The sequence below is a fragment of the Cherax quadricarinatus genome, chromosome 35 (genome assembly GCF_038502225.1).
Source record: "Cherax quadricarinatus isolate ZL_2023a chromosome 35, ASM3850222v1, whole genome shotgun sequence".
NCBI lineage: Eukaryota > Metazoa > Arthropoda > Malacostraca > Decapoda > Parastacidae > Cherax > Cherax quadricarinatus.
In genome coordinates this window covers 17,419,789-17,442,697 of record NC_091326.1, presented here as the reverse complement: position 1 = coordinate 17,442,697, position 22,909 = coordinate 17,419,789, and the positions used below count along the sequence as shown (strand labels likewise).

Genomic DNA, 22,909 nt, shown 5'->3' with positions numbered 1-22,909 from the left:
AACAAAAGTTGTCTGGGCAGCTAAAACTATGCACTGAAAAACGTCATATTGGCAACCAAGATCGCCTACCTGGCCCATAGTCAGGACATCCCAATTTAGCCCACCCAGGTAATTTTTCAGTCCCATGAAGTCAGCCAAGCAAAAATCTGGGACAGAGATTTGATTGCAGTTATCTGGATAATTCCATGATATATTGAAACTAAGTGATTTGTGGTCACTTTCCCCAAGCTCATCATTAACCTCAAGATTATTAATTAGTGACTCTTTGTTGGCAAGAACCAAGTCAAGCAGACTGTTTCCTCAAGTTGGTTTTGTCACAACCTGTTCTAAAAAGCTATCCTGAATCGTATCAAGAAAGTCACTAGACTCAAAATTTCCTGTCATATTGTTCCAATCAATTTGTCTAAAGTTAAAATCTTCCATTATCACAACATTTTCATATCTAGATGCCTTACGAGTTTCATCCCATAACAGCTTACTGCACTCCTTATCAAGATTTGGGGCCTAGAAATCACACAAAATTAATCTGTCACGACCCTCGAGAAACTGTAGCCAAACAGATTCTGTGTTCGATCTTTCTAATCTTATATCATGTCTAAGACAATTTAAATTTTCTGACATACAGCGTTACTCCACCACCCTTCCTGTTGACACTATCAGTATGGAATAGTTTATAACCATGTATGTTGCATTCAGAAGGCATTTCTCTATCTTTCAGGTTGAACCAGGTCTCTGTTATACCAATAATATCTATATTACCTACACTTACAAGTAATCTTAGCTCATCTATCTTATTTCTTAGACTCCTACTATTTGTATAGTAAACCTTAAAGGAGCTAGTCACTCGTTGCCCTCTGCTATCTCTCTTTGTTTGTTGATCAATTGATTTGCCATTACTAGCAACTTTATTTTGAATATTGTCTTTTAAACATACCCCTGAGGTATCCCAGTAATAACTGCTGTTTTTAACCCTAATGCTGCAGCCTGATTGTTTCCCCACAAACACCCATACCTCTATAATCTATCAGTTTAAATTCCTAGACAAGTCATCAATTACCCTCTCAATCGAATTGGTTAATGCAACCACCCCATCCCCATAGAAATGAACACCATCCCTTGCATGCATATCACGTTTGCCAAAGAATAGGGCCCAGTTATCAATGAATGGGATTGCAAGTTCCTTGCAGTACCTGTCTAGCCAGCAATTTATACCAATGACCCTAGACATCCCTTCATTGCCCACTCCCTTTCTAGGCAAGATGCTACATATGACTGGGATCCCTCCCTTAGACCTAACTACTTCTATGGCTAACCTGTACTTATCCAGCAGCCGTCTCCTGCCCTTCCCAATGTTATTACCCCCAGCACTAAGACAGATAATGGGCTTGTTCCCATTACCTGACATAAAAATTATCCAACCTGCTGACTATTGTCACCAACACCAGCTCCAGGAAGGCACACCCTCTGTGACCTTTCTGTCTCTGTTACAAAAAGCACGGTGCATATATCTTACCTAAGAATCTACTATTAAAATATTCTTACCTTGATTAGCAAGGGAATCAGTGGTACCTTCAACCTTACTAACCACCGAATTGCACTCGTCCTGGAGAACAGAGAATCGATTTCCTACCTCCACATCTTCTCTGTTAACCCTCCTTATCTGTGAACCACTTGCCATTTAAATCGGTTGCCACTATCACTGCTAGTGACCATTTCCTCCTTACCAGCTAATTCATTCTCGCACACGCTCCCAAACTGATCTAGGCGAAGCTTCAGCCTCCTATTTTCCTCCTGATGAAGTAGAACCTCCTTCTTCAACACTTTACCACGAGATTCTAAAACACTACAAGCCATGGTGCTTGGTAACACCCCACACTAACTCCCAGAGCTTAGGACAGGTATGACCGCAGGTGACCACTGACCTCAGTGATGTATGGGATAGGTTTAAGAATGTAGTGTTAGTGTTCAGCAGAAGTTTGTGGTTACAGGAAAGTTGGTGGAATGATGTAAAGAGAGTAGTAAGGGAGAAAAAGTTAGCATATGAGAGGTTTTTACAAAGTAGAAGTGATGCAAGGAGGGAAGAGTATATAGAGAGAAAAGGAGAGGTGAAGGGAGTGGTGAAGCAATGTAAAAAGAGAGCAAATGAGAGTGTGGGTGAGATGCTATCAAGAAATTTTGTTTAAAATAAGAAAGTTTTGGAGTGAGATTAATAAGTTGAGGAAGACTAGGAAACAAATGGATTTGACAGTTAAAAATAGGAGAGGAGAGTTATTAAATGGAGAGTTAGAGGTATTGGGAAGATGGAGGGAATATTTTGAGGAATTGTTAAATGTTGATGAAGATAGGGAAGCTGTGATTTCGTGTACAGGGCAAGGAGGAATAACTTCTTGTAGGAGTGAGGAAGAGCCAGTTGTGAGTGTGGGGGAAGTTCGTGAGGCAGTGTGTAGAATGAAAGGGGGTAAGGCAGCTGGGATTGCTGGGATAAAGATAGAAATGTTAAAAGCAGGTTGGGATATAGTTTTAGAGTAGTTGGTGCTATTATTTAATAAATGTATGGAAGAGGGTAAGGTACCTAGGGATTGGCAGAGGAGGAGGCTAGAAGCAGTGGAGCTGTCATGTCTGCGGGCAGTGTGTGGTGTGAATATAATACAGAGAATTCGCAGTATGGAAATTAGGAGGTGTGGGATTACCAGACCTATTATCCAGAGGGCTGAGGAGGGTTTGTTGAGGTGGTTCGGACATGTAGAGAGAATGGAGCCAAACAGAATGACTTCGAGAGAGTATAAATCTCTAGTGGAGGGAAGGCGGGGTAGGGGTCGGCCTAGGAAAGGTTGGAGGGAGGGGGTAAAGGAGGTTTTGTGTGCGAGGGGCTTGGACTTCCAGCAAGCATGCGTGAGCGTATTTGATATGAGTGAATGGAGACAAATGGTTTTTAATACTTGACGGGCTGTTGGAGGTGTAAGCAAAGTAACATTTATGAAGGGATTCAGGGAAACCGGCAGGCCGGACTTGAGGCCTGGAGATGGGAAGTGCAGTGTCTGCACTCTGAAGGAGGGGTGTTAATGTTGCAGTTTTATAACTTTAGTGTAAAGCACCCCTCTGGCAAGACAGTGATGGAGTGAATGATGAAAGTTTTTCTTTTTCGGGCCACCCTGCCTTGGTGGGAATCGGCCGATGTGTTAATAAAAAAAAATACTAACAGACCAAATACAATTCAAACAAAAAACAGGATGAGTAATCAGAGGAAACATGAGAGTATCTGCAATATGTATGAAATCACTGAGAAAATAATCAAACCTAACAGATGAAACGAGGGAACACCATTAAATTCATGGTACTATATCTCAAATCACAAAATGTTAACACGCACGGTACCTCAGTCTTCTCTGTCCACACAATATATATTTTGAAGCTTAAACATGATCTAATAAAGCTGGAATGATAACTTTAGCATCAAGACCTTCGAGTGGAGATGAAAGCAGCAAGCAGAGCAATCGATTAACGAGCTACTCAAGTACCCGAAATCGCTATCAACATTGAGAAGAGTGCATCTAGGCGATTTAGAGAAAACGAGTCCCACAGTAGGCCGGACAAGGTAACAGAGGGTCTTAGTGCTGTTTCACGTTCTCGTTTCTCCATCGAGACGCGGGAGGAATCACAAAAGGTCGATTGTGAGTGAGCAGAGTAAGAGACAAACCGAGAAGAAAAAAATTAGGGCACAGGGTGGCGGTCATGAGTGGACTGTAGTTGATATAATTCCTCTTGCTAAATGTTACGGTGCCAGCTCTCACTTTTTCAATGTCTTAATAATTCTGGTATACCAGTGATCCTCATTTCTACCTCGGGATCCAGGTTAAAGAACACAGCAAAAGGTCCACACGTTAATTATCTTACAAGTGACCCACTGATTTTTATATGAACCTTTTTCCAAGACCTACACTTAATATCGTTTCAATGATTCTTTTCCCTTCGACTTTTTATTCATTGTGTGTAAAGTAGCAAGTGGATTTGTTCAAGTGTGTGGTAGTGAGGCGTCACTTCAACGACAGAGGAAAAAAATTTTGCGAGCTATTACAGTTTATATAAAGAAAAGAGTAACAATAGGTAAAACTGGTCAATTAGCAAGAACATTTAAAATTACGCCGTTTCTAAAATTGTCTCTTATACGCTTAAATATTTTTTTTTCATTCATGTTAATGCAAAAATTAATAATTTTGTACCAAAAGAATCTTAGAAAACTTACCTAACCATATTATAACAAACGCAATTTAATTTAGCCTAATTCAACTAAATATACTTTAGACAAGTTTACAATAATTTAACAAACGCACACAATCAAAAATTTTTTTTTTGTTCGGTTCAGAATGATTTTTGCGAAATTATTGCATACACAAATTTTCGCTTGTAAGAAGAGCGTTGCTATTTAAGTCAAAATCGGAAGTATATATGTAAATGGCACGACGTATACATATATATATATACACACACAATATATATATATATATATATATATATATATATATATATATATATATATATATATATATATATAACACATCGTTCGAAAGTTATTATTTTGTCAGTCTCAATGAAGTAAGCAGAACGAACTATACATGGAGGAGGCAAACATACACAGGTTTACAGGTGAGAGTGGACTCGACTGGCCAGAAAAAAGAAAGAGGCTAAACCAAGCCTCGACCCCCGCAAACACAAATCAACGTGCGCAAGCGGATGCATGTATGCACACACGATCAAGTTAAAGGTTTATAGGTATTTCTCCTTAATTTTTATTAAATCTGAGAAGCTACCTCCCATTCCCCAGGCGCTATGACTTGTACTGGTTTAGAGCTTCTCCGCAATGAAGAACATAGTATAACAAGCATAAATACAAGAACACGAATAACAATAACATGCGCATAACAAGTACAAGAACAAGAAGCATGAGAACAGCAGACGCAACGAGTTAAGACCAACTTGAAACTGCTAGTAGTAAAATATTAGAAATTAAAAAAAATGAAGACAAACTTTAATTCAATAAAGATATTTCAAGTGAGGACACCAGCTATTATTATTATTATTAATTATTATATTCACTGGAAAACTCTCAAACTGGTAAGGGTCAATGTCTGGGTAGTGGGAGGTAATCAGGTCTGATCCGCTGAAGATGTAGTTAGCTCCAATTCCTTGGATCATAAAAACCCTTCACCAGCAACTGGGCACCATCATAATAAAGAATCAGTTTGTGAAGGAAAAAAAACTTGTCAGTTAATTAATGCATTCCCAAGGACAAATGCTATTATACTGTCAGCTCTTATAAAGCTCTTCTACACTGGTTTTGTAGAAAATACTGTATATTTTCCAAAAATACAGTGTATTTTGTATGTAAATTGATGGCATATATTGTAGGTAATAAAAATTAATTTTTAAATAAAGAAACAGCGATGGGTGAGCGTCGCTGGGGAAGAGACGCCATTGTTTTGAATGGGGTAAAGGCACGCTAGTGAATTATTATAATCAAAATGAAGCGCTAAGCCACAAGGGCTATACAGCGCTGCAGGGTAGGGAAGGAAGCGAGGGTATTGGATGGCAGAAGGGAGGAGGGATGATCAGTAGGTTACAGAAAACAGCAGGGCAGGGGATAGTACGGGGGTAGAGGGTAGCAAGAGACTGAAGTAGAAAGGGCTGAAGGTATCAGAATTGGTGAAGTCAGTTGTTGTCAAAAAGTCAATGAGAGAGTCCGGATGAAAGGTAGGTCCATCAGCGAGAAGGGAAGGTAAAGAGAGAGCAGCGGAGCGAAGACGACGACGGAGGTAAATTCTGCCTGCTCGGTGATAAAGTGGGCAGTCCAACAGAATGTGGCTGACTGATAATGGAGCTTGGCAATTCTCACAGAGAGGAGCAGGGCGCCTCTCCATGAGAAATCCATGAGTAAGACGAGTATGGCCAATGTGAAGACAGGAAAGAGTAGTCTCCCAACCTCAACACTGGTGATAAGAAGACGGCCAGTAACCTATACTCGGTTTAATAGATTGAAGTTTGTTGCCGAGCATAGTAGACCAACGTTGTTGCCAACGGGTGTGAAGGTGGGAAGATATTGCAGCAAAATAGTCCGTAAAAGGAATACCTCTATATGAAACTGGTAGGTCATGTACTGCTGACCGCGCAGCAGTGTCTGCCTGTTCATTGCCCTGTACGTCAACATGACCAGGGACCCAACAAAAAAAATATCTTTATGCTTGGTAAATATGCGGTGTAGCCAAAGTTGGATACGGAGGACTAAGGGGTAAGATAAGATAAGATAAGATTTCGTTCGGATTTTTAACCCCGGAGGGTTAGCCACCCAGGATAACCCAAGAAAGTCAGTGCGTCATCGAGGACTGTCTAACTTATTTCCATTGGGGTCCTTAATCTTGTCCCCCAGGATGCGACCCACACCAGTCGACTAACACCCAGGTACCTATTTGCTGCTAGGTGAACAGGACAATAGGTGTAAGGAAACGTGTCGGAATTTCCACCCGCCGGGAATCGAACCCGGGCCCTCCGTGTGTGAAGCGGGAGCTTTAGCCACCAGACCACCGGTGTATCTAATTTCTGTATAGCCTGTAAAGCACTAAGGGAGTCTGAGACAACCACAAATGATGACACAGGCATAGATGCAATACGGATAAGTGCTGCAAGGATGGCATACAATTCAGCAGTAAAAATACTAGCCGAAGATAGTAAATGCCCTCGTACGATGCTGTCCGGAAACACTGCTGCGAATCCTACTCCATCAGGAGACTTAGAGTCATCTGTGTACACAGCAATGGCATGAGAATGAGAGTGAAAGTGGTCAAGAAAAAGAGAGCGGGAAGCGACCGTAGACAGTTGGGCTTCCGAGCAAGGGAGAGAGAAAGAACAGACTAACAGCTGGAACTTCCCAGGGGGGTAGGGAAAAGTGAGATGCTACATGAACATAGAAATGTGGTAATTGAAGAGAAGACAAGAGCGAATGAAGGCGAAGAGAGAAGGGACGGAGTAAACAGGGGCGGCGAACAAACAAAGAATGTCTACTAATATCAGTGACCATTCTATAAATGGAAGGATTGCGGAGATCATGAGAGCGTACATAGTAGCGAAAGCAATGGGCATCACAGCGATCGGATAAGGATGGAACGTTCGCTTCTGCATAGAGGCTCTCGACAGGGGAAGAGCGAAAAGCACCAAGGCATAACGTAATCCTTGGTGATGAATGGGGTTAAGGCTAGAGACAGTAGCAGGAGATGCCGCTGAATAGATCTGGTCACCATAATCAAGTTTCGACAAAATGAGGGTGGAATGTAGGCGAAGGAGGGTTCGACGATCAGCTCCCCATGAAAGATGAGCAAGGGTTTTAAGAAGGTTCAGCCGGCTGTGACAAGTTGCCTCCAGAGAGGTAATGTGAGGTTTCCAGGATAACCTACGGTCAAAGAGGAGGCCCAGAAACTTGACTGTATCACATTCAGGGATACGGGAGCCATAGAGGTACAAAGGATGATCAGAGATGACAGAGCGTCTAGTGAAAGTAATTTGGTGGGTTTTAGTGCTGGAAAATTTAAACCAATGTGTGGTGGCCCAATTGGAAACACGGTCGACTGCATGCTGGAGAGGAACTGTAATGAGGTGACAGTCAGCGCCTGCACAGGCAATAGTGAAGTCATCAACATAGAGTGATGACCAAATATTTGATGGAAGACTAGAGGGCAAATCATTAATAGCAAGGAGAAAAAGTGTTGTGCTCAGAACACATCCCTGGGGGACACCTTCAGCTTGGATAAAGTCCGGGGAGAGCACATTATTAACCCGAACACGGAAATGCCTGTCAGTTAAAAAGTTCTTAAGGAAGGATGGTAGATTGCCTCGAAGGCCTAAGGAGTGGGCTTGGGCTAAAATATTATACCTCCAAGTTGTGTCATATGCCTTCTCAAGGTCAAAAAATATGGCAATAACTGAGTGGTTATTCGCAAAGGCATTACGAACATACGTATCCAAGCGTAGTAAGGGGTCTATTGTAGAACGTCCCTTATGAAAGCCATATTGACGAGTGGAGAGACTGTTGTGTGTCTCTAAATACCACACTAAACGTCTATTTACTAGGCATTCCATCACTTTGCAAACTGCACTGGTAAGAGCAATGGGACGATAGTGGGAGGCTTCATGTCCCGTAGTGCCTGGTTTGCGGAAAGGGAGAACAATGGCAGATTTCCACAGCTGTGGAAGAACTCCTTGTGACCAAATAAGATTGTAAAGGCGTAATAGGACTGCAAGGGCTGACTGATGTAAATGTTGTAGCATACGAATATGAATGTCGTCGGGCCCAGCTGCCAATGATAGGCAAGCTGAGAGTGTTGCCTCCAGTTCTTGAAGTGTAAAAGGCACATTATACTGTTCTTCTCTGAGAGAAGAAAAGTCCAAGGGTGCTAACTCTCTGGCAGACTTTGAGGAAAGAAATGAGGGGCATAGATGGAGTCCCTGAGAAATATGGACCAGATGATTGCCAATTTCATTGGCAACATCTAGTGGGTTTGCTGTATCAACACCGGCAACCCGCAGAACAGGAGCCGGGTCAGGAGAATATTTACCACTCAGTTTTCGTACTTTTTTCCAGACTGCACTCATAGAGGAAGCAGAGGTGATGGTGGAGACATAATCTCGCCAGCAAGTGCGTTTAGCGTCACGGACGACACGGCGAGCGATCGCACGCTTTTGTTTAAAATCAAGAAGTCTCTCTGAGGTTCTATTGTACCGGTACCTGCCCCATGCAGCGCGTTTCAAACGTACTGCACGAGCACAAGCAGGAGACCACCAAGGCACGCATTTCTGAGAATGCCTGCCCGAAGTTTGGGGTATACAATTAGAAGCTTCGGTTAAAACGGAGGACGAGAAGAGGTGTAAAAGCTCATTGATGGAGGACGAAGAAGGAACCTCTCTAAAAACAGTTAGGTGTGAGTAAAGGTTCCAATTTGCCTGATCAAATTGCCAGCGTGGGATGTGAAGAGGTGGTGAATATGAAGGGGAAGTAAGAATGATTGGGGAATGATCGCTGTCATGTAAATCCGGGAGAACAGACCAAGTGAAGTCTAATGCGGCGGAGGAAGAGCAGACTGAGAGATCAATGCAAGAGAGTGTGCGAGTCCGAGGATCAAAATGGGTGTGAATACCTGTATTTAAAACATGGAGGGGGTGGGTGGCAAGAAAAGCCTCTAACTGAATGCCACGAGAATCACAGTGAGACCCCCCCCCAGAGGAAATGGTGGGCATTAAAATCGCCAAGTAACAGAATCGGTGGCGGTAATGACGAAACAAGAAAGGCAATATCCAGAATAGATAATGCCCGAGAAGGAGAGAGATATAAAGAACAGAGCGTATACCACCTATGCAAGTGGATATGGGCTGCTGTGTAATGCAGCGAAGTACGAACAAATAGCTGATGGTACGGAATATCAGTGCATAGAAGAAGGGCACTTTCATTAAAGGTCCCATCAGGAAAAGGATCTGAAGAATACAATAAATTATAGCCTGAGATGGGAGAGATAACAGCAGAGTGTAATTTTGGTTCCTGTAAGCAAACACCAACAGGGGAAAACTGGGAGAGTAACATCTGAAGCTCACCCCGATTACCCCTGAGGCCACGTATATTCCACTGTAAATAGGCCATGATTGGCAATGATAAAGATACCTGAAATCCGCAGGTAAGGGTTCCTACAGACTAGAGGGGTTAGAAAAGTCCACATGCGGAGGCAGTGGAAAACGTTCAAGCAGCGAAGGAATGGTGCGCTGTGAAGAAAGGAGTTGCGCAGATGGAGCAGAGGAGAGAGAAGGAACGGAGGGTGGATCAGTGTCCATTGATGGTTTGGTCTCTGCAATGTATTCAGAGATTGCTTCAAGTGTTTCAGAATTCAGAGACGTCGTATGGGAGACAATATTGGAAATGGTAGGGGGAGGATGAGTAAAGATTGGAACTGTAATGGACTGTACCAAGGTAGGGGGGGGGGAAAGGGTGGAGGGAGCTGGAGAAGCATGGAAGGGGACAGAAGAGGCAGAAACCTGGGAGGTGGCAGAAGAGGAAGAAACTTGGGAGGGAACAGGGGAGGAAGGTACAGTATGAGGAGGAGGGTGAACCTCTACACTTGTAACAGAGCCAGTGAGAGGGGAAGAACCAGATACAGAGACAGGGAAGGTAAAATGAGGTGGAAGATGAGTAGGTGTTAATGGACCTTTTTTGACTTTTGAGAAGTAGAGGGACAATTAGGAGGAGGTGTCATACGAGATCTCGTCGCTACTGAGGCTTGTGAGGGAGAACACGAAGAAGCGAGATCAGACTGAGGTGTTGAAGTAGGGACGTCTGAGCCTAGGACAGCAAAAGAATTAGATACAGGAGTGACTATGAGAGAGGTAACCACAGAGGTGGTTGCAGAAGATGGGATCCCAGAAGTGGGGGGACGTTTTGAAACACGGGAATAAGAAACACGAGGTAGTCTCCCTTGGAGGCGGAGACGAGAAACTGCCATGGCATAAGGGAGACCTTCTGCCTCTTTGAGGTAACGGATTTCCCGCTCGTTTAAGTAGACTTGACAACGGCGAGAGTACGAAGGGTGAGCCTCATGACAATTAAGGCAAGAGGGAGGTCGATTGCAAGACATATTAGAATGGTCATCAGCACCACAGACCGGGCATTCGGCGATAGATCTGCAATATTTCGCTGGATGGCCAAATCGCCAGCAATTTCTACACTGTTGCGGTGTAGGGATCACCTTTCGAACTTGTAACCGATGTTCTGCTACATAAACTGAGGATGGGAGTTCACGGCTGTCAAATGTTAAACGAGCCTCATTGCTAGGGTATCGTCTCCGCCCGCGGGCAGGAAGAACGTAAGTGTCTACCTTGAGGATTGGGAGATCTTGGAGTTCCAGCTGTTCAACAATGTCAGTGCCACATGTCTGGAAATTCTGTTGAACTATGGTATGGGGCAGAATGACGGTACCACTACAAGAATTGAGGGAATGATGCTTTTCAACAGTGACAGGAACAGTATGGATATGGGAAAGACGAGAAAGCTCATGAGCCTGGGTAGCATTCTGTACGGTGATGATGCGCGTACCGCTCTTAAGAGCATGAAAAGAAATATCTTTACCAACATGGCGTAGGAGTGCCTTGCCAATACTGTGGTCAGAAAGATAGGCAGTAGAGGAAGTCGGTCGTAAAGTGAAGAATTTAGTCCATTGTGCAGTCTGAAACTGAGCGTGGAAAGGTAGTGAAGGACGTGTCAATCTTTACTGAGAAGAACGAGAAGGTGGAGAAGTATCATCAGCAGGTAACTGTCGTTGGCGTTTAGGTGTGGGACCAGAGTTGGTCCGACGTGGAACGGGCCAGCGATTCAAAAATTGTCGCACCGTAGAGGGAGAGGCTGGAAGCATAGTCAGAGGAGAGCGAAGGTCAGATAAATGGAAGGAGTCAGTCGAGGCCTCAGTACCTGAAGTGGGGGAGGAAACAGCACCGGCAAGAGGTACAGAGGCATGAGGAGTGTCCAAAGAGTGGTCCAAAGACGAGGCGGGGTCAGAACGGGGTGCGGTATCAAGAAGGGGCCCGGGGGTAGCAGGTTCATGGACTAGGGCTGCCATGGTTAGGTTACTTCTTTCTTTTTGTTTTTAAGAAAAAAAGAAAGAAAAGAAAATAAAAATAAAAAAAAAGAATATAAAAAGGGGGGGACCAGGGAGGGATAGTTCCTAGGAGGAATGAAAGGGCCAGAAATCTCCCTCCGCGCCCAAGAGGACCTCAGCACCGCAAGTAGCGCAGATGCAGCATGGAACCCATGCCATACCCTACCCATCATGCCAGTAAACCAGCAATCCGGGATAGCAACCTCACATCTGCCGAGCTACCTCGGTGGACAAAAGAGAGGAAGGCCGGAAATCCACCACAAAGCATACCTCCTTCGGCCACCACCCCAGAATCTGAAAGGTGGGTTCCAGAGATACACCCGTCGCCCGAGAGACACCCAAAGCCACCCTCCGGGATACTGGAGAGGGAACAGGACATCCCCAGGCAATCCAGATTCCACGGCAAACTACGCCACCGCCAAGAACCTCAACGGAATGGGATGGACCCCGGCACTCTTTCCCCTACCTAGGAACTAGCGTGCCTGTGGGGGGGGGAAAAAGAAAAACAAATCCCAAAGGCCAAAAAGGGCAAAAGGGAGGGGTGGGGAGGAGGAGGAGGAAAGGAGAAAGGGGAGGATCGGATAGGGAATGGGGGATTGGGGGGTAATTAGGTTCGGTCTGAGGAAGGAGAGAGACAGGTCTAATTTCTCAGACCAAGAGCCTCTTCACCACGCCAAGGAGCCCCCCTTGAAGAGGTACGCTAGAGAAATGTGCATAAATTTCGTCGCTCTGGAAGTTAAATTGTGGTTGAAACTTCCCAAATAGGAGCCGAAATTGTTGGATTTGAAGTCCTGTATAACGTGAGCATTAAACAGATGGACAGGACAGCTTTGGAACCCCACCTAAGTTGTCTATTTATGTTGAAATTCTGGCCAGTATTTTCTTCATATTTTAGGCAGGGGGGTTTTGAGTATGACACACAGTAATCTCCAGACTAATTGGGGAGTGTTGTTATTATAAATTCTCCTTCAATGTATATGTATTCATATTCTAAATTTAATATAATGGCAGAGAGCATGCATAGTTCCTTTGTATAAAGGCAAAGGGAACAAAAGAGAGTGCAAAAATTATAGGGGGATAAGTCTGTTGAGTATACCTGGTAAAGTGTATGGTAGAGTTATTATTGAAAGAATTAAGAGTAAGACGGAGAATAGGAAAGCAGATGAACAAGGAGGCTTTAGGAAATGTAGGGGGTGTGTGGACCAGGTGTTTACAGTGAAACATATAAGTGAACAGTATTTAGATAAGGCTAAAGAGGTCTTTGTGGCATTTATGGATTTGGAAAAGGCGTATGACAGGGTGAATATGGGGGCAATGTGGCAGATGTTGCAGGTGTATGGTGTAGGAGGTAGGTTACTGAAAGCAGTGAAGAGTTTTTACGAGGATAGTGAGGCTCAAGTTAGAGTATGTAGGAAAGAGGGAAATTATTTCCCAGTAAAAGTAGGCCTTAGACAGGGATGTGTGATGTCACCGTGGTTGTTTAATATATTTATAGATGGGGTTGTAAGAGAAGCAAATGTGAGGGTCTTGGCAAGAGGCGTGGAGTTAAAAGATAAAGAATCACACAAAGTGGGAGTTGTCACAGTTGCTCTTTGCTGATGACACTCTGCTCTTGGGAGATTCTGAAGAGAAGTTGCAGAGATTGGTGGATGAATTTGGTAGGGTGTGCAAAAGAAGAAAATTAAAAGTGAATACAGGAAAGAGTAAGGTTATGAGGATAACAAAAAGATTAGGTGATGAAAGATTGGATATCAGATTGGAGGGAGAGAGTATGGAGGAGGTGAATGTATTCAGATATTTGGGAGTGGACGTGTCAGCGGATGGGTCTATGAAAGATGAGGTGAATCATAGAATTGATGAGGGGAAAAGGGTGAGTGGTGCACTTAGGAGTCTGTGGAGACAAAGAACTTTGTCCTTGGAGGCAAAGAGGGGAATGTATGAGAATATAGTTTTACCAACGCTCTTATATGGGTGTGAAGCATGGGTGATGAATGTTGCAGCGAGGAGAAGGCTGGAGGCAGTGGAGATGTCATGTCTGAGGGCAATGTGTGGTGTGAATATAATGCAGAGAATTCGTAGTTTGGAAGTTAGGAGGAGGAGGTGCGGGATTACCAAAACTGTTGTCCAGAGGGCTGAGGAAGGGTTGTTGAGGTGGTTCGGACATGTAGAGAGAATGGAGCGAAACAGAATGACTTCAAGAGTGTATCAGTCTTTAGTGGAAGGAAGGCGGGGTAGGGGTCGGCCTAGGAAAGGTTGGAGGGAGGGGTAAAGGAGGTTTTGTGTGCGAGGGGCTTGGACTTCCAGCAGGCATGCGTGAGCGTGTTTGATAGGAGTGAATGGAGACAAATGGTTCTTAATACTTGACGTGATGTTGGAGTGTGAGCAAAGTAACATTTATGAAGAGATTCAGGGAAACCGGCAGGCCGGACTTGAATCCTGGAGATGGGAAGTACAGTGCCTGCACTCTGAAGGAGGGGTGTTAATGTTGCAGTCTAAAAACTAGTGTAAAGCACCCTTCTGGCAAGACAGTGATGGAGTGAATGATGGTGAAAGTTTTTCTTTTTCGGGCCACCCTGCCTTGGTGGGAATCGGCCAGTGTGATAAAAAAAAATATTTATATTAATGTTTTTACCAGAATTCCTGGTGATGTATATTTCATTTGAAATTAATATAGGTCTAGAGTGACTTGTGGAGAGATAGATTATCGTAGGTATCGAAGGAGGACATTTTTTGTGACCTAAGTGTCCTAAAATTCCTACTTGTCTCAGTAACCTTGATAAAGAATAATTATCTTTGTTACCATTTACTGGTATGTATCTTATGAGTTACATCCAGGTAAATTTAATTTTCAACAGGTTTATTTTGGTAAAAGAAGCTAGAAAAAAGTACATCCAAAATTGTACAGCCTGTTGGAAAGGCCTTCAGCGTACGTGCTATTCAGTTCTGAATACATTTTGTCAACTGCATTTACAAAAAAAAAAATCACACTGTATGGCAGAGCTTTATAAGTGTTGACTGTATATAAACAAGTGGAAATTCTTTAACCATTTTGACTACTTCAAGTACGAGTGTGCCAAAGTATCGTTAGCTGGGGAGGGGGGAGAGAGGGGGGGATCGGTTAATTTTGATGGTACGATTGACTTTCATGAGACGCACGCAGTGGCTGCACGTTGTCAGTTTGCGCGGTAGACTCCTTTCGGCAGACTCCTAATAGTTTTTCCGTTGTAACCAAACTTAGATATAGACTGCAAACCATGTGAAAGTGTGGCATGGTTATTAGGAGAATGGGCTGCGATATCTGCCTAAATCTGATATCTTACTGGTGAAAAATTTGGTATCATCCCATCATTGATCTTAAACAGTTCTTTTTAACATAAGATATTAGAGCGAGAAGACCCGTTGTAAACCAGTCTATCAGTGCATTCCTTTGGGAGCACTAAAGCCATAGGGGTCACACAGCTCACGTGGAATGTAAAGCATTGAGGCTTAATTCAACTGGAGCACGGGAACTGGACCTGTACTCCAGTTCCTTATACCGAGAGCCCCTCACCAGCTCAGAAAGAGTAGACCAGTTGTAAACTAATCAGGGTGGGTAGGCCAACTGTAAACCAGTCAAACTTAGAACGAAAGTCTAATCATGGGATACCAATGAAATCATAATCATTAACATATTTATCTAAATTGGATACATCAGCGGTGTGCAGCTATATAATTCTATGATACGCATATAACCCGCACACAGAAGAATGAAACTCAGGATGACGTTTCGATCCGACTTGGACCATTAACTAGTCACACACAAGCGCGAAGGGGAGGAAGCCAGTATTGTGCCTTCTTTCTATATTATAGTTACACAGTGGGAACAAAAGCTACTCTTCCCCTGTCATATAACATCACGTAGGATGGGTTACAAATATAGTGTTGAAATGTGTCAGCCTTAGCTGGGAGGACTCAGCAGGTTAATGAGAATATCAGGTATTCAATTAATGGTTCATCATCTACGGCAGCTTCATAGGTTTCATTCCACTAGAGCTGGAGTTAATATCGCTTGGGAAGAATTTAGGAAAAGTGGGAGATGATTAGGTTTGAAAAGAGGAAGGGAACGTTAATTCAAATTCTTTGGGTCGCATCCTTCACCCACATGAAGGCGGCCCCAAGCACTTGAAAAGTACTAAGAAAGTAGCATACAATGTATGTATACTAAATCACTGAACCAACTACAGCCTACATGAAGCAAGATACTATATGGATCACTGTTTGATGATCTTGGGTAACCTAGTTGTCACTGCTGTTGTGGCCCACCATGATTCCCCACCCTACCTGTGTACGTACTAAACCATACCCCCGGCCGGGATTGAACCCGCGGTTCATTACGATTTCTTAAGTCATGTGTACGTACTAATAATTTTTGAAGGGGTGGGCCAGTAAGCCAGTGTAAGGCTTCGGTCAGGTAACCAAAAGTTCAAGTGGCGGGTCATCATACGACTAGAACCGCGTCAGGAAACACTGGTCCTGTTTCCTGACAAATCTTACCTAACTATAAAAAAGGATTATTTGGTGTTCTGGTAGCGGGGAGTAAATGATACGTCTTCGGAGGCTTCTTACTTTATTGTTAAGTCGTGGTGGGTACACAGGCTTGTGTGTTTGTGCCCATGGCCCGGGCAAGGCCATCCCAGGAGAGAGACCTGGGAGTACTTGTGTCTTCCTGCTAGGCCGCTGTGAGAGAGAGGCAAGGCCAGGCAGGCTGAAGTGGCCACCGAGAGGCCTGTCTACGGAGGGCAGCATCTGAGTGGCGCGAAATATGAGCTAAGCTAGCAGACAGTATGGGCTGTCTGTGCAGACAGTACAGGCTGTCTACATAACCAATGTCCTAAGACACCGCCTTGCCCCCCCCCACCCAGAGGGGGAAACCAAGGAAGGGGGGCTTCATCTCCCAAAGCAATTAAAATATTACAATAAAATTAAAGTAAATAAAATAAAAGCGTAGCTTCAATCCAAATCCCACAGCCGCCTCTTAGAACCAGACTGCTACCCTAAGCCACTGTTATATATTACAGTAAATATTCTGGAGCCGCTCCTGTCGTTTTAGTGTATGCCTATATAAGGAATCTAATTACATAATTTTTAAAGGGATGGCCCAGTAAGCCAGTGGTAGGCCTCTGCCAGTTGACCAACAGCTCCAGTTGAGGATCATCATATGACAGACCTGCGTCAGGAAACACTTGCATTGTTACCTGACAAATATTACCTAACTTGACCTGACCTCACCTGACCTAACCTTGCCGTCATCTTATGACTAAGACCCGTGTCACTTAAACTGATGGATTTTAAGATCCCCCTTCGCCCCGTTTTAACCATACTGCCCTATTACCTCATATTTGTAAGGAAAATCAAACTGAACGAATGACAGTGGGAAATGGCCAAAGTGGTAAATAAAAAATACAAGAGAGGCATCTGCAACAAAAGTTTTTAGGTAAAACGTAAATGATAAATATGGATTTAGAGCAATACAGGATTTTCTAACCTAACTTCAGGATGTTATCTCCACTGAAATCTATTATTCATTCAACGAGTCAAATCATAACATACTTAGTAATTACGCGTAATTTCACAAGACAAGTTCAATTTTACAATGGCAACATTTCACTAGAATTACACAGCTGTCAAACACAGGTCAACGGACCTCGAGGACTGATCCACTTCTGAACAGCTCTTCCACAACCAAATAATGAATGTGACTGATTATCAATACTTTACTCATCTCTTAACTTACAAAGGTAAACAAGCGAAACTTACTGGCATGGCTGTCATCCCTCACGTCAAACTGCTGGTGTCATGGCTGTCATCCCTCACGTCAAACTGCTGGTGTCATGGCTGCCTTCCCTCACGTCAAACTGGTGTCATGGCTGCCATCCCTCACGTCAAGCTGCTGATGTCATGGCTGCCATCCCTCACGTCAAACTGCTGGTGTCATGACTGCCATCCCTCACGTCAAACTGCTGGTGTCATGACTGCCATCCCTCACGTCAAACTGGTGTCATGGCTGCCATCCCTCACGTCAAACTGGTGTCATGGCTGCCTTCCCTCACGTCAAACTGCTGGTGTCATGGCTGCCATCCCTCACGTCAAACTGCTGGTGTCATGGCTGCCATCCCTCACGTCAAACTGGTGTCATGGCTGCCATCCCTCACGTCAAACTGGTGTCATAACTGCCATCCCTCACGTCAAACTGCTGGTGTCATGGCTGCCTTCCCTCACGTCAAACTGCTGGTGTCATGGCTGCCTTCCCTCACGTCAAACTGCTGGTGTCATGGCTGCCATCCCTCACGTCAAACTGCTGGTGTCATGGCTGTCATCCCTCACGTCAAACTGCTGGTGTCATGGCTGCCTTCCCTCACGTCAAACTGCTGGTGTCATGGCTGCCTTCCCTCACGTCAAACTGCTGGTGTCATGGCTGCCATCCCTCAGTCAAACTGCTGGTGTCATGGCTGCCATCCCTCACGTCAAACTGCTGGTGTCATGGCTGCCTTCCCTCACGTCAAACTGCTGGTGTCATGGCTGCCTTCCCTCACGTCAAACTGCTGGTGTCATGGCTGCCTTCCCTCACGTCAAACTGCTGGTGTCATGGCTGCCATCCCTCACGTCAAACTGCTGGTGTCATGGCTGCCTTCCCTCACGTCAAACTGGTGTAATGGCTGCCTTCTCACGTCAAACTGCTGGTGTCATGGCTGCCTTCCCTCACGTCAAACTGCTGGTGTAATGGCTGCCATCCCTCACGTCAAACTGCTGGTGTCATGGCTGCCTTCCCTCACGTCAAACTGCTGGTGTCATGGCTGCCATCCCTCACGTCCAACTGCTGGTGTCATGGCTGCCATCCCTCATGTCAAATTGCTGGTGTCATGGCTGCCTTCCCTCACGTCAAACTGCTGGTGTCATGACTGCCATCCCTCACGTCAAACTGGTGTCATGGCTGCCATCCCTCACGTCAAACTGGTGTCATGGCTGCCTTCCCTCACGTCAAACTGCTGGTGTCATGGCTGCCATCCCTCACGTCAAACTGCTGGTGTCATGGCTGCCATCCCTCACGTCCAGCTGGTGTCATGGCTGCCATCCCTCACGTCAAACTGGTGTCATAACTGCCATCCCTCACGTCAAACTGCTGGTGTCATGGCTGCCTTCCCTCACGTCAAACTGCTGGTGTCATGGCTGCCTTCCCTCACGTCAAACTGCTGGTGTCATGGCTGCCATCCCTCACGTCAAACTGCTGGTGTCATGGCTGTCATCCCTCACGTCAAACTGCTGGTGTCATGGCTGCCTTCCCTCACGTCAAACTGCTGGTGTCATGGCTGCCTTCCCTCACGTCAAACTGCTGGTGTCATGGCTGTCATCGCTCAGTCAAACTGCTGGTGTCATGGCTGCCATCCCTCACGTCAAACTGCTGGTGTCATGGCTGCCTTCCCTCACGTCAAACTGCTGGTGTCATGGCTGCCTTCCCTCACGTCAAACTGCTGGTGTCATGGCTGCCTTCCCTCACGTCAAACTGCTGGTGCCATGGCTGCCATCCCTCACGTCAAACTGCTGGTGTCATGGCTGCCTTCCCTCACGTCAAACTGGTGTAATGGCTGCCTTCTCACGTCAAACTGCTGGTGTCATGGCTGCCTTCCCTCACGTCAAACTGCTGGTGTAATGGCTGCCATCCCTCACGTCAAACTGCTGGTGTCATGGCTGCCTTCCCTCACGTCAAACTGGTGTCATGGCTGCCATCCCTCAGTCAAACTGCTGGTGTCATGGCTGCCATCCCTCATGTCAAATTGCTGGTGTCATGGCTGCCTTCCCTCACGTCAAACTGCTGGTGTCATGGCTGCCTTCCCTCACGTCAAACTGCTGGTGTCATGGCTGCCTTCCCTCACGTCAAACTGCTGGTGTCATGGCTGCCATCCCTCACGTCCAACTGCTGGTGTCATGGCTGCCTTCCCTCACGTCAAACTGCTGGTGTCATGGCTGCCATCCCTCAGTCAAACTGCTGGTGTCATGGCTGCCTTCCCTCACGTCAAACTGCTGGTGTAATGGCTGCCTTCCCTCACGTCAAACTGCTGGTGTAATGGCTGCCTTCTCTCACGTCAAACTGCTGGTGTCATGGCTGCCTTCCCTCACGTCAAACTGCTGGTGTCATGGCTGCCTTCTCTCACGTCAAACTGCTGGTGTCATGGCTGCCTTCCCTCACGTCAAACTGCTGGTATCATGGCTGCCTTCCCTCACGTCAAACTGCTGGTGTCATGGCTGCCTTCTCTCACCTCAAACTGCTGGTGTCATGGCTGCCATCCCTCAGTCAAACTGCTGGTGTCATGGCTGCCATCCCTCAGTCAAACTGCTGGTATCATGGCTGCCTTCTCTCACGTCAAACTGCTGGTGTCATGGCTGCCATCCCTCAGTCAAACTGCTGGTGTCATGGCTGCCATCCCTCAGTCAAACTGCTGGTATCATGGCTGCCTTCTCTCACGTCAAACTGCTGGTGTCATGGCTGCCATCCCTCAGTCAAACTGCTGGTGTCATGGCTGCCTTCCCTCACGTCAAACTGCTGGTGTCATGGCTAAACTCACTTTAGAATCCCACTAGACACCTTCCAAAGTACATAATATTGTCCTACGCACACGGTCAATGAGATTAAAGTGTAATTAAGGTGTCTCGAGCACATTATTACGAAAAAAAAAAAAAAAAAAAAAAAGCACTGAAAAAACACGTCCTTCCCCCTTGAACTCCAGTAAACAACTGCGGCCTCATCCTCTTTGGGTGGGTGAGGGGGGGGGGGGTGGCAGTCGCATTCATATATTTATTAATATATATATATATATATATATATATATATATATATATATATATATATATATATCATAAAGCAGACTGAAGGTGTTAAGGTGAAATTCTTGTTGGAAATATAATATGTATATTAGTAATCTGTTTTTCAATATTAAAGCGTCATGTTTATGTTCATGAAATTATTTTTTTCCGTCCATGAAATGCTCTTTTGGGCCAGCAAAAATTTTATAATAATATATTTATCCCTTGTATCATCTATTAAATTTTATTCATGAGAGGTTTATATGCCATTTAAAATACTTTATTGGTTTAACTAGGCTAAATTAAATATTCATTTTCATAACAGTACGAGTGTATATATTAAAAAAAAAAAAACTCCCAAAGGATTTCCGTATAAAAGATGAGAAACATTCCAGAAATGAGAATTTGTGGTAGATTAGGCAATAATATCTTCCTGGTTAGGTAAGGTAAGGACTGTCATGATTACCTCGGTCATGTGACCGAGACCTTCCGCTGGCTTACCGTTAACCCCTTTAAAAATCATGACTATAATTATAATCATTCCATGGTGATTATATATTTGAAAACGGCCAAAAACCGGTGATTCCTGGTTGATACAGAGGTGATGGAGGAGCCCAGTGAGTACCTTTGTGATTTGATCTGCAGACGTCAGCATCAAGGGCTCTTGATCCAAGGGAACCGGAGCTGCTCTCCATTTCCGTGGAGGAGAAAGGTGCTGCAGTTCCAGTTCCTTGGATCAAGAGACCTTCAGTAGCATCGACGATTAATTGGTTAATTAGTTGAAAGCGTATGGACAACACGAGGGTTGTTAAGACTGCAGGTAACCTGTGTACTGCTAGTTAACTTACTTTATTAACTAAAACTGAGAGTAAAGTGACCCATCAGTGTATACAATGAAAGATATACACATCTCGATGTATATTCTGAGGGTCATACATCTCAGTGTATATACACTGAGAGACACCTCTCAGTGTATATACACTGAGAGACATACACCTCTCAGTGTACACGTGAAAGCTTCCACTGTCATTATGTGATATTTAAACTCATTACTGCGGAGCTGTTGTATTAAAATCAAGGCTAAGATGACCTTGTAAAAGATTTATTTATTATAGAGAAGTTTACTGCCCATTTTAAGTGAAATAAATTCTGGAAAATTTACCACACACAAAATTCAAACTATATAAAAAAATTTATTGTATTTATATATGTACGTGTATATGTTGCATGTACGTATATGTGTTGTATGTACGTATATATGTTGCATGTACGTATATATGTTGTATGTACGTATATATGTTGCATGTACGTATATGTGTTGTATGTACGTATATATGTTGCATGTACGTATATATGTTGTATGTACGTATATATGTTGCATGTACGTATATATGTTGTATATACGTATATATGTTGTATGTACGTATATATGTTGTATGTACGTATATATGTTGTACGTATATATGTTGTATATACGTATATATGTTGTATGTACGTATATATGTTGTATATACGTATATATGTTGTATGTACGTATATATGTTGTATGTAGGTATATGTTTTATGTACGTATATATGTTTTATGTACGTATATATGTTGTATGTACGTATATATGTTGTATGTACGTATATATGTTGTATGTACATATGTTGTACGTATATATGTTGTATGTACGTATATATGTTGTATGTACGTATATATGTTGTATGTACGTATATATGTTGTATGTACGTATATATGTTGCATGTACGTATATATGTTGTATGTACGTATATATGTTGTATGTACGTATATATGTTGTATGTACGTATATATGTTGTATGTACGTATATATGTTGTATGTACGTATATATGTTGTATGTACATATGTTGTACGTATATATGTTGTATGTACGTATATATGTTGTATGTACGTATATATGTTGTATGTACGTATATATGTTGTATGTACGTATATATGTTGCATGTACGTATATATGTTGTATGTACGTATATATGTTGTATGTACGTATATATGTTGTATGTACGTATATATGTTGTATGTACGTATATATGTTGTATGTACGTATATATGTTGTATGTACGTATATATGTTGTATGTACGTATATGTTTTATGTACGTATATATGTTTTATGTACGTATATATGTTGTACGTATATATGTTGTATGTACGTATATATGTTGTATGTACGTATATATGTTGTATGTACGTATATATGTTGTATGTACGTATATATGTTGTATGGATTTATTATTACTATTATTATATAGTTTCTAGGAAGAGGGAGACAATCAGGGTCAATTCAAGAAAAGTGAGGATTGCTCCAATACCTTGGATCAAGAGCCCTCACCAGCCTCAAGCCCCCCCCCCCACATCCCTTGAAGAAAATT

The 22,909-nt window shown here is 43.7% G+C and overlaps 1 protein-coding gene across 1 annotated transcript in view; it reads right to left on the bottom strand.

Annotated features, from left to right (window-relative positions):
- The window catches only part of LOC128695031 (thimet oligopeptidase), a gene marked incomplete at its 3' end in the record, with an annotated part of 205,504 nt that extends 185,411 nt beyond the window's left edge, over nt 1-20,093 (bottom strand). Inside the window, 1 exon segment of the mRNA XM_070091414.1 lies at nt 19,973-20,093.
- Between the last annotated feature and the right edge of the window lie 2,816 nt (nt 20,094-22,909).